The 14,487-nt window shown below is 46.0% G+C and overlaps 1 protein-coding gene across 1 annotated transcript in view; it reads right to left on the minus strand.

Moving 5' to 3' along the window:
- CDH4 (cadherin 4) overlaps positions 1 to 14,487 on the minus strand; it is a 618,635-nt gene that overhangs the window by 493,923 nt on the left and 110,225 nt on the right. The window lies entirely within an intron of this gene.

Genomic DNA, 14,487 nt, shown 5'->3' on the forward strand with positions numbered 1-14,487 from the left:
GAATACCCCACACAAATATTGCAAGGGATATAGATTTTCACCATTTCTAATGAGACTTCTACACAGAAGACAGAGTTTGCACATAAATGGGGAAAGGGGGAGGAGGGGGAGAGGGAGAGGAGGCAAAATACAACCGTAAGCTACTAAAGAATCAATACTTCTAATGCAAGGCATATTTTTAAAAAGTTTATTCATTAAGGGAATATAAACTGCTAATGTGCATTTCATAATGTATTACAGATTGGGATCTAAAACATACAAACAGGTATTAGGGGAAATTAGTTTGCTTGATTTTCCATTGAAACCAAAAATTGCTTAATATTCAGTTTTATTTTGCAAGCACTATAAACAAGTATTGAACACATACAGTATGATGTCTACACTGTTTTTATGGATGTGAACTCCTATTTAACTATATTACCACCTGCAAGATGATCCATCAGCCTAAGACTGGGAAGCAAATCACTGACATACAGATAAAGGGAAAAAAAGGTCTTTCACCATTATATGGTAAAGGGAAGTTTATAATAGTGGAATACTGCAAAAAAGTAGGGTTACCATATTTCCAATTTCAAGAAAAGAGGACACCTGTCAGGGAGGGGGAAGGGTAATATGATGGGGGGGGGGTAGTGATATGCCCATGCCCTGCCCCTGCCCCTCACTCCCAAGCCACAGCCTTCCCAGCCCTGCTGCTGCCCCTCACTCCTGACCCACAGTACCCCACCCCTCAAACCATGCTGGTACCCCTCACTCCCTACCTGCAGCCCCCATTGCACCTGCTGATGCCCCCCACTTCTGACGTGCAGCCCCCTGGCACTGCCCGTTCCCTGCACTCCCCACCCAGTCCTCCGTCCCCGGTGCCCCAAACCACAACCGCACCTAGCCCACCCAGTGTCCCCCACTCCTGACTCTGCCTACCCCCCCACCCCCAGTCATGCTGGTGCCCCTCACTCCCAGCCTGCAGCCCCCCTGCTCCTCCCGGCCCTGCAAATAACGCCTGGGCGCCCTGGTCCCGTTAGCACAGGCACCAGTGCAGCTCGGCCACGCAGCTCCCTACTCCTCCTCCCCTGCTCACTTCCCCTGCTACAGCCCAGTGCCAGGTAAATCTTCAATGCTGAGCACAGTAAAATCCCAAATCCCAGACATTTAGTTTAAAAAACAAAAAACAAACAAACACCCAGGCGGAGATGGGAGAAGCCAAAAAGAGGACACGTCCAGGAAAACCTGGATGTATGGTAACCCTAGCAAAAAGACCATTTCTAGCAGGGGAAGACCTGCTCTACATTGCTGTTACTTAGATCTTTAATGCAATGACAAATATTCCCAAAATAAAAAGAAAAGCACCTGCTAATCATGTGTAGCAAAACCATTGCGCTGCACAGGATTTCAGTGGCAGAAGGAATAAAATAGCCTAGAGCTTTTTGGTCCATTCACTTTATTGTAGATTGAGATAATAAGTAATATGCCACTCTTATAGCATCCTCTCTCCATGGAAAGTTTACTCAAGTTTCTAATGAGTATAGATAATATCAGAGATAAATGCAGTTTACATACATAGCAAGACAATTAAAATGAAAGAGGGCCATGCCCTATTAAGCACAGTTTTTATGTGCAGGATTTAGAGAAGGCTGGTCCTATGACTACTGTACATATAAAACTCAATGAGGACTTTGGTGGGAGCAATTTGTGAGGCACCAGGGATGGCAACTGCAAGCGTTTGAGCCTTGCTGATAAGAGAGGCCTTCACATGCATTCCCACATTTGTTTCCAGGGTCATTCTACACATATAGCTGGTGGGTCCCTAGGGGCTGTTCAATTATTTCTTACATAGTTCTGGACATAAAAAGTTCTGATTAACAGAGGAATAAGGGAGAAGTCTGTAACAGCTCATCCCATCCAGTTCTGCTGGGAAATGAATAGTTTCAAATGTGCTACTAGTGGTTTGCGACAATATTTCCTGCTAATTGCGTCTTGCCTTGCGATGCAGGATCAGTGGTCTGCGGGAGGCCTGTCCACTACCGAGGTTCCTGATGAGGTCCTTTGGACACTGCATTGCCTAGGCTATGCTGTACAGAGGCCAGACTGATTTCTTTGCTCCTGGGAAATTAGGCTGCTTTTTACTGAGCTGATAATGAAAAACTACACGTCAAGAGAGAATCAGTCAGCAGCACTACTCAAGATCTGTGCTTTAGAACACAAAAGCACATTATAGCACATTGGCTGAAACAATAGTTTTGCTAATTAAATACATATATTTGGAATATGGTGCCAAGAACAGGAACCTTTGAGTCGTTGAGATAAAGGAAAAGCTGGCTCTTTCGGACCCTCCAGACGGCACAGGGGAATTAATTAAACATAACAGTAGAAGTCTGATCCTTTTATAAAGAGTCACAAAGTTTACAGGAATCCTAGGAAGCTTTCTTTTGCAAAGAAAATGTTGAAGTCCTATTCCACAACAGCAGGGCGTACGCGTATTAAAAACAGACTCTTTTTATAAGTAGTGAGGCAAAGGGAAAAAAAAAGGGGAAAAAAAAAAAATTACTTTGCAGAGCTAGGCAATGGTAGTCCTCACCATGAGAGAAGCATGATGAACGAGGCCAAGGAGCCAAAATATCTGAGGAGAATAACTGAGCTAAGCTTTGCTCTGTATGAAGCCCTGTCGTTATACAACCTCACCCCAACCTCTACGCAACCTCAGCATTGGCAAGTGTCTACTCGGCATGTCGTCTTTAGGCTCCGAGCAGCCATCGCAAAGCTAAGTCTTGTCGCCAGGTCCCACCTGCCTGAACACTTGCCACCTCGATGCTCTCAGCTGCCTGACCTGTGTGCACCAGTGGTTGTGGACCTTTGCTTCCTCTTCAGACTTCAATTCTGGCTCAGACGCCTGACTTTCGATCCTGTTCCGATCGTTATACCCGACTGTCCGAGGCCACGAACAGGAAGGATATATTTGACATCTAAATAGACACACCTTAGGGGGCAAATTTCGCAAAATGATATGGGGTGCAGCATGATGACATAGTTGCCCAAGTGTTCACTCCTAACAAACATTTTTTTTTATAGCAGAGGGTAACATTTGCCATTTAGATTCAAAATTTACGCTGCCATCGGGTACATTAGGCAGTTCACATTTTGCTTATCATGAATATTTCAGCAGAACGCTCATTTTTACCAAGATTTCACAGCTCTAACGTCACTGGAAAAAAAAGTTTGCGTAGAACAAAACCGATGCACATTCAGACAAAACGTATAAAGAGCAGTCAGGGCTTCCATTTTTATTGTCAGCGTGCACCTACTTTGCTCTCAAACAGAGGGGGTAAGAAACCTCTTTGGGGTGCAAACTGACCCTCCAACCTGCTCATCCTCACCATATACACTTACAAATTACAGATGCTCAAATAGATTTTGAGCATCTGTAATTCGCAGGATTTGGGGGGTTCACCTGAGCTCCACAACATGGAAGTCGCTCCTTTTCTGAAAATTTGCCCCTACCGGTCCCAGAAAAAAAATACAAACTAATATTAATGCTTAGAGTCCATGTCTCAAATACTGACCTCAGGTACAGCAGGGTGAATGGGAGGTATTCCCGAAGAAAACTCTGGGGCTGGTCTGTGCCCGAGACTTACGGCAACAGTCCCTAACCTGAGGCGGGATAATCAGAAGTGGTCTCTCCTTCCCCCGCGGACAGTCTCTTCAAGGATAACGCATTCTTCCCAGTCCAAGCAAACGCGCCTCACCTGGCTAGGAGAACGCGTTTCCATCACACAGCTATTTTCTGAAAAGATCAATTGCATAATCACTCCAACCACCAAGCGTTAGCTGCAGAACAGTAAAGGCAATGAGCTACTGTCCTTTTTCATAAAATTAAGTGTGCATTGGAAGGAGAAGTCTAATCTCAATTGTTTAAAACAAGCAAACCAACCAACCAGCCAGCCTGCCTTTCTCCGCCTTCAGCAAAATTCCTTACTTAACACTTGCTCTCTGTTTTATACGACATGTTTGATTGCCATTTATTCTGCGTGCATTTGGAAAAGTAGCGTGTATCTTTAAATCTCGGGTTTCCGATTCAGTGTTTTTTCTCCCAATTAATTACTATGTAGAGATGATCCCTCTGGGAATCAAATACATCATGTGCTTATTCCAGAATAGACAGGTCTTGTCAATAATGTATCCAAGCAGCTTAAAACTTCAATAGCCTGGTTCTTCTATACTGTAAGTGGTGCTGAATATTCAGTTTTATTTCTGTGTTTCCCTGCCAGTAGCAAATAAAGAACACACTTTTAGCTAAATGAGAACTGAAGTGCATTGGAAGAGTGCTATAAATTATATGCAGGCCACCAAATAAAATTCAATTTTCAGGTAATGTGAAGGTGTAATGCGTCTGGAAAAGCTGTTTTGCATATCACACAAGACAGCAGGCAATAAGGAGCCGGGAATGACTAAAAACTGATCTGTCACATGCAACTCTTTGATTGTTTCCCCTACTTTACCTACTCTAATCACACTGTTGCAGTGTTGATTCAGAACACGGCGGCCCATGAAAAATGTCACCGTTCTGTCGATGTTGCGGATCCGCTGGCAATTTCAGCAAGCACTGGATGCACATAAAGGGTGATAAGGCACTACATCCTGCCATGCTCAGCAGGTTTTCCATTTCCTCCTGCAATTACACATCAAACTGTTTTAGCTTCACAAGCTTCGGCACTATAAATGGCCTCAAGGCAAAAGTCTGCTTCGCACACTGATGAGCCTATCTTCAAAGTAGAGTGCAAACTCAGGTTTTGGGGAGAGATTTTTTTTTTTTCTAAATACCCTTTTTCCAGAGCTTTTAAGAGTTTACTTAGAGATTATTCCTATCATTATTTCCATGTACTCCAATTAACAGGCAGTTTTATATCAACATTAACGGGAGCTGCCTGTAAGAGGAGATGAAAGTAAAGCACATGCTCAGAGCGAGCCACTATCTGCCTCTCAATCCTGTTTATCGTATTAAATCCTTACACACACCGTGTCTATTTTGTCATCACTTTACAAAGAAATCTCAAAAAATAGGCTGTAGAGATTGGTTTTCAGGTACACAAAAACTTCCTTCACAACATCATAATGTTACCAAGGCTACATTTTTCTTGTGCTGCTCCATTTTAACGTGCCAGATTTTTTTTTTTTCCTCCTGAATATCCGTCAGCCTCTTTGCCACCTCCTGCATTGCTGCATTTCATTTATAAACAGGAGGACGCTGTCCCCGATCTATCCACGGGAAATATGGGTAAAATCACGTATGCCGAGGGGCTGATTTTTGCAAAACCTTGCAGCAGTGGTTGAGTAAGAGAATATGCAGTCACTTCTGTCCTTTCCTCACTACTTCTGTCCTTTCAACACGGAGGCCCCAGGAGATGAGTAGATAGCACCAAAGAGATTATGCTAGCTGACACTGGCAGAACATCAGACTCCGATTTTGTAGCCTGCTCCCACCGAGCGCTAACATTTTGCCATTATGAATGCAGTTCTCTTTTGCCTGATAAGCTAAGGTCTTTACAACTTTCAAAACGCATGTTGTGTCTTAATTCCCACTGCGCAAGCTGAAAGCTGGGGCTGATGCAGACATGGAAACAAGGAGATGCGCTCACTGTTATGTGTTCAAATGCAAGGGGCCACATCTTAATTTCACAGCCAGTTTCAACCTTAAGCCACACAAGTACCCAGACAGAGGTTCGACGGCAGGCACCAAGCATGGATGAATGTGAAGTCTCCTTCGCCCTTTGGACTTGCACGGGCACTGTGTCCTGGACCATTCCACTCCTCCCTGCCCGAGGTAAGAGCAATGCGATGAGGGGAGCCTTCTTGCCATGCCACACGACTGGCCAGTTTAGTGTCCTCTTATAGATTCATAGATGTTAGGGTTGGAAGGGACCTCAGTAGATCATCGAGTCCGACCCCCTGCATAAGCAGGAAAGAGTGCTGGGTCTAGATGACCCCAGCTAGATGCTCATCTAACCTCCTCTTGAAGACCCCCAGGGTAGGGGAGAGCACCACCTCCCTTGGGAGCCCGTTCCAGACCTTGGCCACTCGAACTGTGAAGAAGTTCTTCCTAATGTCCAATCTAAATCTGCTCTCTGCTAGCTTGTGGCCATTATTTCTTGTAATCCCCGGGGGCGCCCTGGTGAATAAATACTCACCAATTCCCTTCTGTGCCCCCGTGATGAACTTATAGGCAGCCACAAGGTCGCCTCTCAACCTTCTCTTGCGGAGGCTGGAAAGGTCCAGTTTCTCTAGTCTCTCCTCGTAGGGCTTGGTCTGCAGGCCCTTAACCATACGAGTGGCCCTTCTCTGGACCCTCTCCAGGTTATCCGCATCCCTCTTGAAGTGCGGTGCCCAGAATTGCACGCAGTACTCCAACTGCGGTCTGACCAGCGCCCGATAGAGGGGAAGTATCACCTCCTTGGACCTATTCGTCATGCATCTGCTGATGCACGATAAAGTGCCATTGGCTTTTCTGATGGCTTCGTCACACTGACAACTCATGTTCATCTTGGAGTCCACTAGGACTCCAAGATCCCTTTCCACTTCCATGCCACCCAGCAGGTCATTCCCTAGGCTGTAGGTGTGCTGGACATTTTTCCTCCCTAGGTGCAGCACTTTGCATTTCTCCTTGTTGAACTGCATCCTGTTGTTTTCTGCCCACTTGTCCAACCTATCCAGGTCTGCCTGCAGCTGTTCCCTGCCCTCCGGCGTGTCCACTTCTCCCCACAGTTTTGTGTCATCCGCAAACTTGGACAGAGTACACTTCACTCCCTCGTCCAAGTCACTGATGAAGACATTAAAGAGTATTGGTCCAAGGACCGAGCCCTGCGGGACCCCACTGCCCACACCCTTCCAGGTCGAGACCGACCCATCCACCACGACTCTGGGTGCGACCCTCCAGCCAATTCACCACCCGCCGGACTGTGTAGTCATCCAAGTCACAGCCTCTTAACTTGTTCACCAGTATGGGGTGGGATACCGTATCGAAGGCCTTCCTGAAGTCTAAGTATACGACATCCACCCCTCCTCCTGTGTCCAGGCGTTTCGTAACCTGGTCATAGAAAGAGACTAGATTGGTCAGGCACGATCTGCCTGCCACGAACCCGTGCTGGTTTCCCCTCAGCATAATTTGTCCTGCCGGGCTCTCGCAAATGTGAGCCTTAATAATTTTTTCGAAGACTTTGCAAAGGATGGAGGTGAGACCGACTGGCCTATAGTTTCCTGGGTCCTCCTTCCTCCCCTTCTTGAAAATGGGGACCACACTGCCCCTTTTCCAGTCTAGGACCTGGCCCGTGCACCACGAGCGTTCGAATATTCCTGCCAGTGGCTGTGCAATGATGTCGGCCAGTGCCTTCAGCACCCTCGGATGGAGCTCATCCGGGCCTGCTGACTTAAAGGCATCCAGTTCTTCCAAGTGACTCTGCACCACCTCAGGATCTATGCATGGAAGTCTGGCGCCTTGCTGCTGCCTCTCTACAACCCCAGTGAGAGACTTGTCGTGTCCCTCGCTTAGAAACACTGAGGCAAAGAACTTGTTGAGTTCAGCCTTGTCCCCTCTGTCCGTCACCAATTGCTTATGCCCATTTAGCAGGGGTCCTATTCCTCCCTGGGCCTTCCTTTTACTCCCAATATATCTAAAAAACAATTTTTTGTTATCCTTTACTTGGGATGCCATCCTCAGCTCCATGGTAGCTTTGGCCCGTCTAACTGCCTCTCTACACGTGCGAGCAGAGGAGGTATACTTCTCTTTGGTAAGCTCTCCCTGTTTCCACTTTTTATGTGCTCCCCTTTTAGTCCGCAGGCTGCCCTGAATTTCTCTGGTCAGCCAAGGAAGCCTCCTGGCCCCTTTCCCTCTTTTTCCTCACATTGGGATCGTCTCCCTCTGTGCCCGAAGGATCATTTCCTTAAGGCACAGCCACCCTTCCTGGGCGCCCATCTCTTCAAAACTCCTACTCTGCAGTGCGTCCTTGACTAATCGCCTGAGTTCATTGAAATCAGCTTTCCTAAAGTCTAGCACTTTCACCCTACTAGTTACCTTACCCACTCGACGTCTTATGATGAATTCTATTATTTGGTGATCACTGTCCCCCAGATGGCTACCGATCTGTAGGTCCCCTACCATGTTATCCCCCGTTGCCAATAAAAGGTCCAGTAAGGCATTCCCCCTAGTGGGACCGTGTACCTCCTGCGTCAGGTGGAGGTCCTGTACGCAGGATAGGAACGTGCGTGAACGGTGGGACTTTGCTGTCTGTGTCTCCCAGCAGATGTCTGGGTAGTTTAGTCTTCTCTTTTAAAAAGTCTTAAATTGGGCCTTTCCTAAACAATCAACCAAACCAGACGTTCTGCCAAGTGTTACTGAACACACCCAACCACCCGCCCAGATCTCCTTGAAACCAAATGGATGTTTGCCGGTTTCATCATATGGGAAAAACAGGACCAGGGGGCCATAGAGGACATATGATGCACTGCAGGGGACCCGGCTACTTAATGTAAAAATGATATGCTTGGGGCTGGAAGAAGCAACCCGCCCAATGGCTATTTTGCCTAGAATACATAGTCTGGTTACGTCCATGTTGACTGACCCCAAGATCATCTTCAACCAGCCTGAGCCATGTGGCCCCCTGCTCCTACTCTGCATTTTGCCTAGTGGCTTGCATGACGTCCAGGGCAGATTTCTTATTTGTGAAGCAGAAACCTTTTAAGAACACGGCCTGTGGACTAGGATTGTCTACGCAGCAGCAAGAGGAAGCAAGCTGAAGAAAATGTTACAAGAAAAAGGAGTGGTGGGATTGCAGTTGGGTTGACTTCCATTGCATGAGACCTGCAGAAAAGGACCAGGCAAGGAAGCAAGGAGTCCAGGATTTCAGCAGAGCTCCCAGGCTCTGGGTGAACTGCTGCCAGGATCAGCAGGTCCGGCTTCAGCCTAACCTTAAAACTGACCCTAACTGTCAGTTAAATGTAACCTTCATGATACACAGGCCCTTCTCTTTATTCCCCCCTCCCAATATACAGGAGCCTTGAACCCAAGGGCAGTTTTGGGACACTGCAAACTTGAACCCAAGGGCAGTTTTGGGGCACTGCAAACTCCGCACATGCCACAGGTGCCAGACTGGCCAGAAACCCTGGCTGCACTCCAGGTGTGTTTGGAGAGGACTCTCTAAAACTGAACCTTGACCACAACCTCCAAAAGATGAACCTCACTACGGCTTGAGCCATAATCACTACTTAACAACAGGGAAAGAGATGCTCCAGAGCCAGACCTCAGAGGCAGCTTGTAACCATTGCCCTCTCTCCCTCTCCCCTGCCAGGCAGCACAAAGGGGGCAAAGGGAGGAGTGGGGAGAAACAGTGAAGAAGCAACTCTCATCCGCTAACAGCGAACAAAGGAAAGGCAGAGGCACATGGGTAGCTCCCTCAGCAGCTCTAGGCTGAGACTTTGCTCCTTCTTTGCCGAAGGATGACTTCACTGCCTCCCGCCTCCCCTGCCTGGAGAGAAGCTCTTATTCGAATATTGCAAAGGAGGCTAGCCACCAATACCACCTTTGGAAATTCCCAGCTGCAGTTGCTATCCTAATTAGAAATAAATTACAACACAGAGCAGTGATATTTTTACACATCAGCGTTCAAGTCAATTTTCCAACTTTTTCAGCGTTCCTCATTTTCTCTCATTAGGCCTGATCTGTCACTATTTTCAGGACATTTAGCTCAACAAGCAACACAAACCTTTCGGAAAGAAGATACCAGCTCCAAGACCCACGTACAAATTAACAGGATGGTTATTAATAAATCCTGCTGCGGGGCCCAGAACTGCAAATATTGATGTACACACATGGCATTGCTCAAGCAGTGCCACTGCAGAAGATACTGTGTCCTCTAAGGGTGGCACCTTAAGGCACCTATACACATGCCGGATGTCTGCTCCGATGCATGCTAATTAGCACATGTCGATTAATGGAGTCCGCTGGGTGTGCTAATTAGCCTGTTCCAGCAGCCTCCGCATTGTGTGTATTCAGCATCCCCACACTTCAAAATGGTGGCAGAGGTGTTTTAACTAAAGCTCGTTCAACAAGCTTCAGTTAAAAGCACCCCGCCACTGTTTGAAGGGCGGGAAGCTGAATGCACGTGACGCTGCAAAAGCCACGCTAATTAAAGCACCCCCCACCCTTCACCTGGAGCACGTGTAAAGATGCCGTTGGAAACTACCTGGTTCAGAGAGCCAACAACCTATTTCCTCAGATGCCCTCCTACCGTTTGCTTGCTTTCAGATTTTAAAACCCCACTAAATACCAAAAACCCTGCCATAAAATATCACAGGAGTTGGCAGCACTGCCAATCCCTTCACAAGGAAGAGAGAATCGAGTGGCCAGAAGGGAGAAGAGGCTAATAGACCTTTTCAGTAACTCTGGCATCATCTGGTGGGCTGCGCCCATTGGACCCAAAGCCCAATTCTATTTTTGTGGGGTCAAGGAGCCATAAAGGCGGCACAGTGGGTCAGCCATGGTGAAACACCCTAGGCAGAAGGGGTCAGCAAGGCGATGACATGAAGTCAACACAGAAACATGGCATACCTTTAATATTTTGCCTGTATTGAGTGACTACTAACATTCATCTGTCTCACCTATCTAAACTGTAAGCTCTTTGGGGCAGAACCGGGTCTTTCTAGATGTTTATCACCTATTACAGGTGAACCCTTGATCAGGATCTACCAAAACGCAGAGATTAAACGGAGGAGGGATACCGCACGATGGCGGGAGATTCTGCCTGCATGCTCCCGCTTTCATGCTCTTCTCACTCATTGCTACCACGGCTACATCATGAATTCTACTTTTCCCTGTGTGACAGATGAGACCGGTTTAAAAAACCCTTGCATCAACAGCAGACTGATTTTTTTTTTTTTTAAGTCTGGTATTGTTCCCTGCTTTCATTTGAACAAAATTTGCCATATTCTGTTCATAATGAAACGATTACTTCTTTCTTTCTTGGCATCTCCTTGTAGGCGGCATTGTTACCACATTTGCTGTAATTCTCATGTCACTCCAGAGTCAATTCCCATCTTTGATAAAGAATTCAAATCTCCAAAAAAATAAGTAGCTCTAAAGTTTTGAAAGCATGTCCCCCCTCATCCCCTCCCTTACTTCTTCCTAAGGGAACATAAGCCACAATCCTCCCACTTGGGGCCAAAAAACACGTAATGGGGAAAATGTGCAACATGCTATGAAGACAGCAGATGCACAGAATGAACAGCATCACATGAAATGTGGGTTGCCATGCAGCTGTCCAAGAGAAGGAGTACAGCCTGCCCATATCGTCCTATTATTTACCATAGCACCCAAAATACATATGTAATGGAAACCATCCTGGTGAAACTAGGGGCTGATCCAATTGGAAGAATAACAGGGTTGGAAGGGACCTCTCTACAGGTCTCTACATCCCAACCATCCCACCCAAATCCACTGTCTAAGCTCTTAGCAAGACTACACACTCGAAAGCACCAGAGCTAAAAGCACGAATCTATTCAGCCTGGGCTAAAGAGCCGTACTCTCCCATTGGGGAGCTGCAAAGGTCTCTTATCTTCTGTAGACTAAGCATAGAGAAAGTCATGCCATATGTGCTGACCAGACTCGAGAAGACCCTAATGGTTTTCAGGGGCTCCAGCAGGGCAGAGCAGGATCACTCCTGGACAGGTCTGTGATCAAACAGGAGCAAAAACATCTGGCCTTCAGCGGTCTGCTGACACTTGGACTTCTGGAGTATTCCTGAGTACTCCATAATTAGCAAACACATGCCACAGACTCATTGACACAACTGCATGGGCTAGGTGGTAGTTTCATGGTCTGACCTAAGTAGAGGGGAGCTTGTAACACAGCAAGACAGAGTCTTTGCACTTGTCTGAGTATCCAGGTGCCTACTCTAGCATAGGAAGGATGAAACCAAGTTTCTTTCCATGTTTGCTCCCCTTCTTCCACACCTGCTTGTCAGGGGGGAAGCAACCTCTGCTCGAATCCCTTCATCCCCTCAGCAAGCATTACAATCCAAGCAAGGAACATGAAGGAAGCCACATACGTGAAGTCTGCCGCAATCTAACCCCAGGTGAGCAGCCAGGCTCCAATTAGCCGATTGAAGAAGAGTATTAAGGGAGAAGAAATAAACCTGGGGATAAGATCAAAACAAAACTAATGCTAATAGGTATCTGCGGACGGCAGCAGTACAGGCAGTAAGATACAGCCCATGATAGAGATGCAGAACAGCTGTGACAAACGCAGCTGACAAACAAATATAGATACAGGGACAATATTTCCATGAGCAACCTGTCACAAACACTGAAAGCCGCAAACTAAATGTGTTACTAAACAGCAGACAGAAAGGGCACGTCCAGGCCTAAAAGAAAATAAGAAAATAAGAGGGCAAGGGAGGAGGAAGACATAGATATCCCTAATGGAAAACCAAAATAATGGTCAGATTTTGAATAATAGCAGGCGTAGCAGAAGTAAATTCAGCAATGACAAAGTGGCTTTGGCAGCAGCAGTGATAATGTAATAAGAACACAGGTGGGCAAAGGCAGACTGTTTGACAAGGGAGAAAGGAAATAATAGCTAAGCTGCTGCTTCTGCATAAAGCCCACTCACACCTGGCTGCAATGCGAGAGGTCAGGATTCATCTCGTGAAATATCTGTTATGAAATACCCGCACAAAAACATTTGCATGGCATTATGGCATCTGCTAACTACAGGCTGCAAGGGAACGAAACCAGGTTCGAACCAGGCTTTGCTGGCTCTCACCCTACACATGGCACCGAGGCAACAAAGGAGGGGAGACTTGAATCAGAAGTCAGAGGCGACAGCATCTGGATAATAGCGGATTAAGGAGGAATAGAGCTAACTTCTGAAATGTCCTTAAAGGCAATATTGTGAAGTCCTGCCGCAGCGTGGTTGGAAGAGATGTGGATCCTGCAAGACTGACGGTAGATCACCTCTAGACAATCCCTTCTTTGTTACATGACAGTTAATAATGAGATTGGGCCGCTCCGTCTCTCATTCTGACATGATGCTACAGTCGAAGTTCTGCCGTAAAACTTTCCACTGCAAGTTGAATTAATTGTGGATCCTCGTCAAGTTATCATCAATCAGCTATAAAAGCAAAATTGCCCTTCCACCTTTGGAGCATCAGCAGAGCCACAATCTCCAGCAGTCTTTTATTGGACTATAAAATACAGAGTAAAATTTAACCATGGTCATTTGCTTTCCTAAGAAATGATCAATATGATCAACCTAATCATGACTTGTGGTTACTTACCACATTCATGTCAGTAAGGGTTTTCAATAAGGAGCACCATGTTAGTTAAATGCAAGTTTCCAGCCATCTACTTGCTGCCCATGTTTCATATTCCACAATCCTGGACCACAAAGTAAAACAAAACCAAACAAAATCTGAGAAAGAAAGAAAATAGGTCAAATTTGGCAAAGTTGATGCAAAGCTATGTAAGTTATACCAGAGCTATGAAGCTCTGCTCATTTTTTTGATAATTGCTTGAAAAAATCAATATGGTACATCCTATGTCACAGAGCATCCTTCCTCACACCAGCACCTGGAGAGGTTAACTTAGCCTAACCCAGCTGACAAACACACCTCGGAAAGCACAACTCAGCATGCAAACCTACCTGAACCACCCAGAAGATCACCGATAACGTAATCGGTAAGAGCCCTTTATGCAATAATAGGGCAGGTAAAATTCAAACCCCGACATGCTTTGTCTCCAGGTGTTGTCACGTATGAGAGTCGACTTCCTAGAACACATTTATAGTATGGCATCTCTCCAGTCTCCTTGGACACGCATTGCTGTCATTAACTAAGCAGGCATAATTAGGCATAATCCTGGAGGCACTAACATTTTGTGATGTGAAGGTAACGGTACATAGATAGCTCTTACATTTTTACTAAGTCCACTGCATGCTCCTTTGCTGCTCATTTGAGACACTGCTGTGACTTCTGACAGGCAGTGAAGTTTGGTGTGTGGTGACAGATGAAAATGAATACAGAAAGATTTCCTGTTTAAGTTACATTTTGCATCAAGTTAAACATCACTTAACTCCACTCAGCTGTGGTGTACAGCAATGCTCAGAATCCCCCCCCAAAAAACTATAGTTCATCCATATTGTAGTGTTTTCAAACTTGGTAATTCATATATTCCTTAGCACGAGTTATTTGTAAATGATCCTTATCTATGTCTTTTATAGTCATTTAAATAATACCTGATGAGTCCAAATGTCCTGGGCATGCCATGCGGGAAGGGGTTGAGAGGAAGCAAAGAGCAAAAAAAATAAAATTTAATTTAAAAAGCATTATTAAGTGTAAGAACTTGCACAGAATCCGGAATGCGAGAAAAAAGGATCTAGTGCCTGGAAGAACGGCTGCCCAGTATAGTAAAGAAGCAGGTGACCAATTTGTTATCTCCAATAAGATAAAAGTA

Source organism: Alligator mississippiensis, chromosome 9, assembly GCF_030867095.1.
Source record: "Alligator mississippiensis isolate rAllMis1 chromosome 9, rAllMis1, whole genome shotgun sequence".
NCBI lineage: Eukaryota > Metazoa > Chordata > Crocodylia > Alligatoridae > Alligator > Alligator mississippiensis.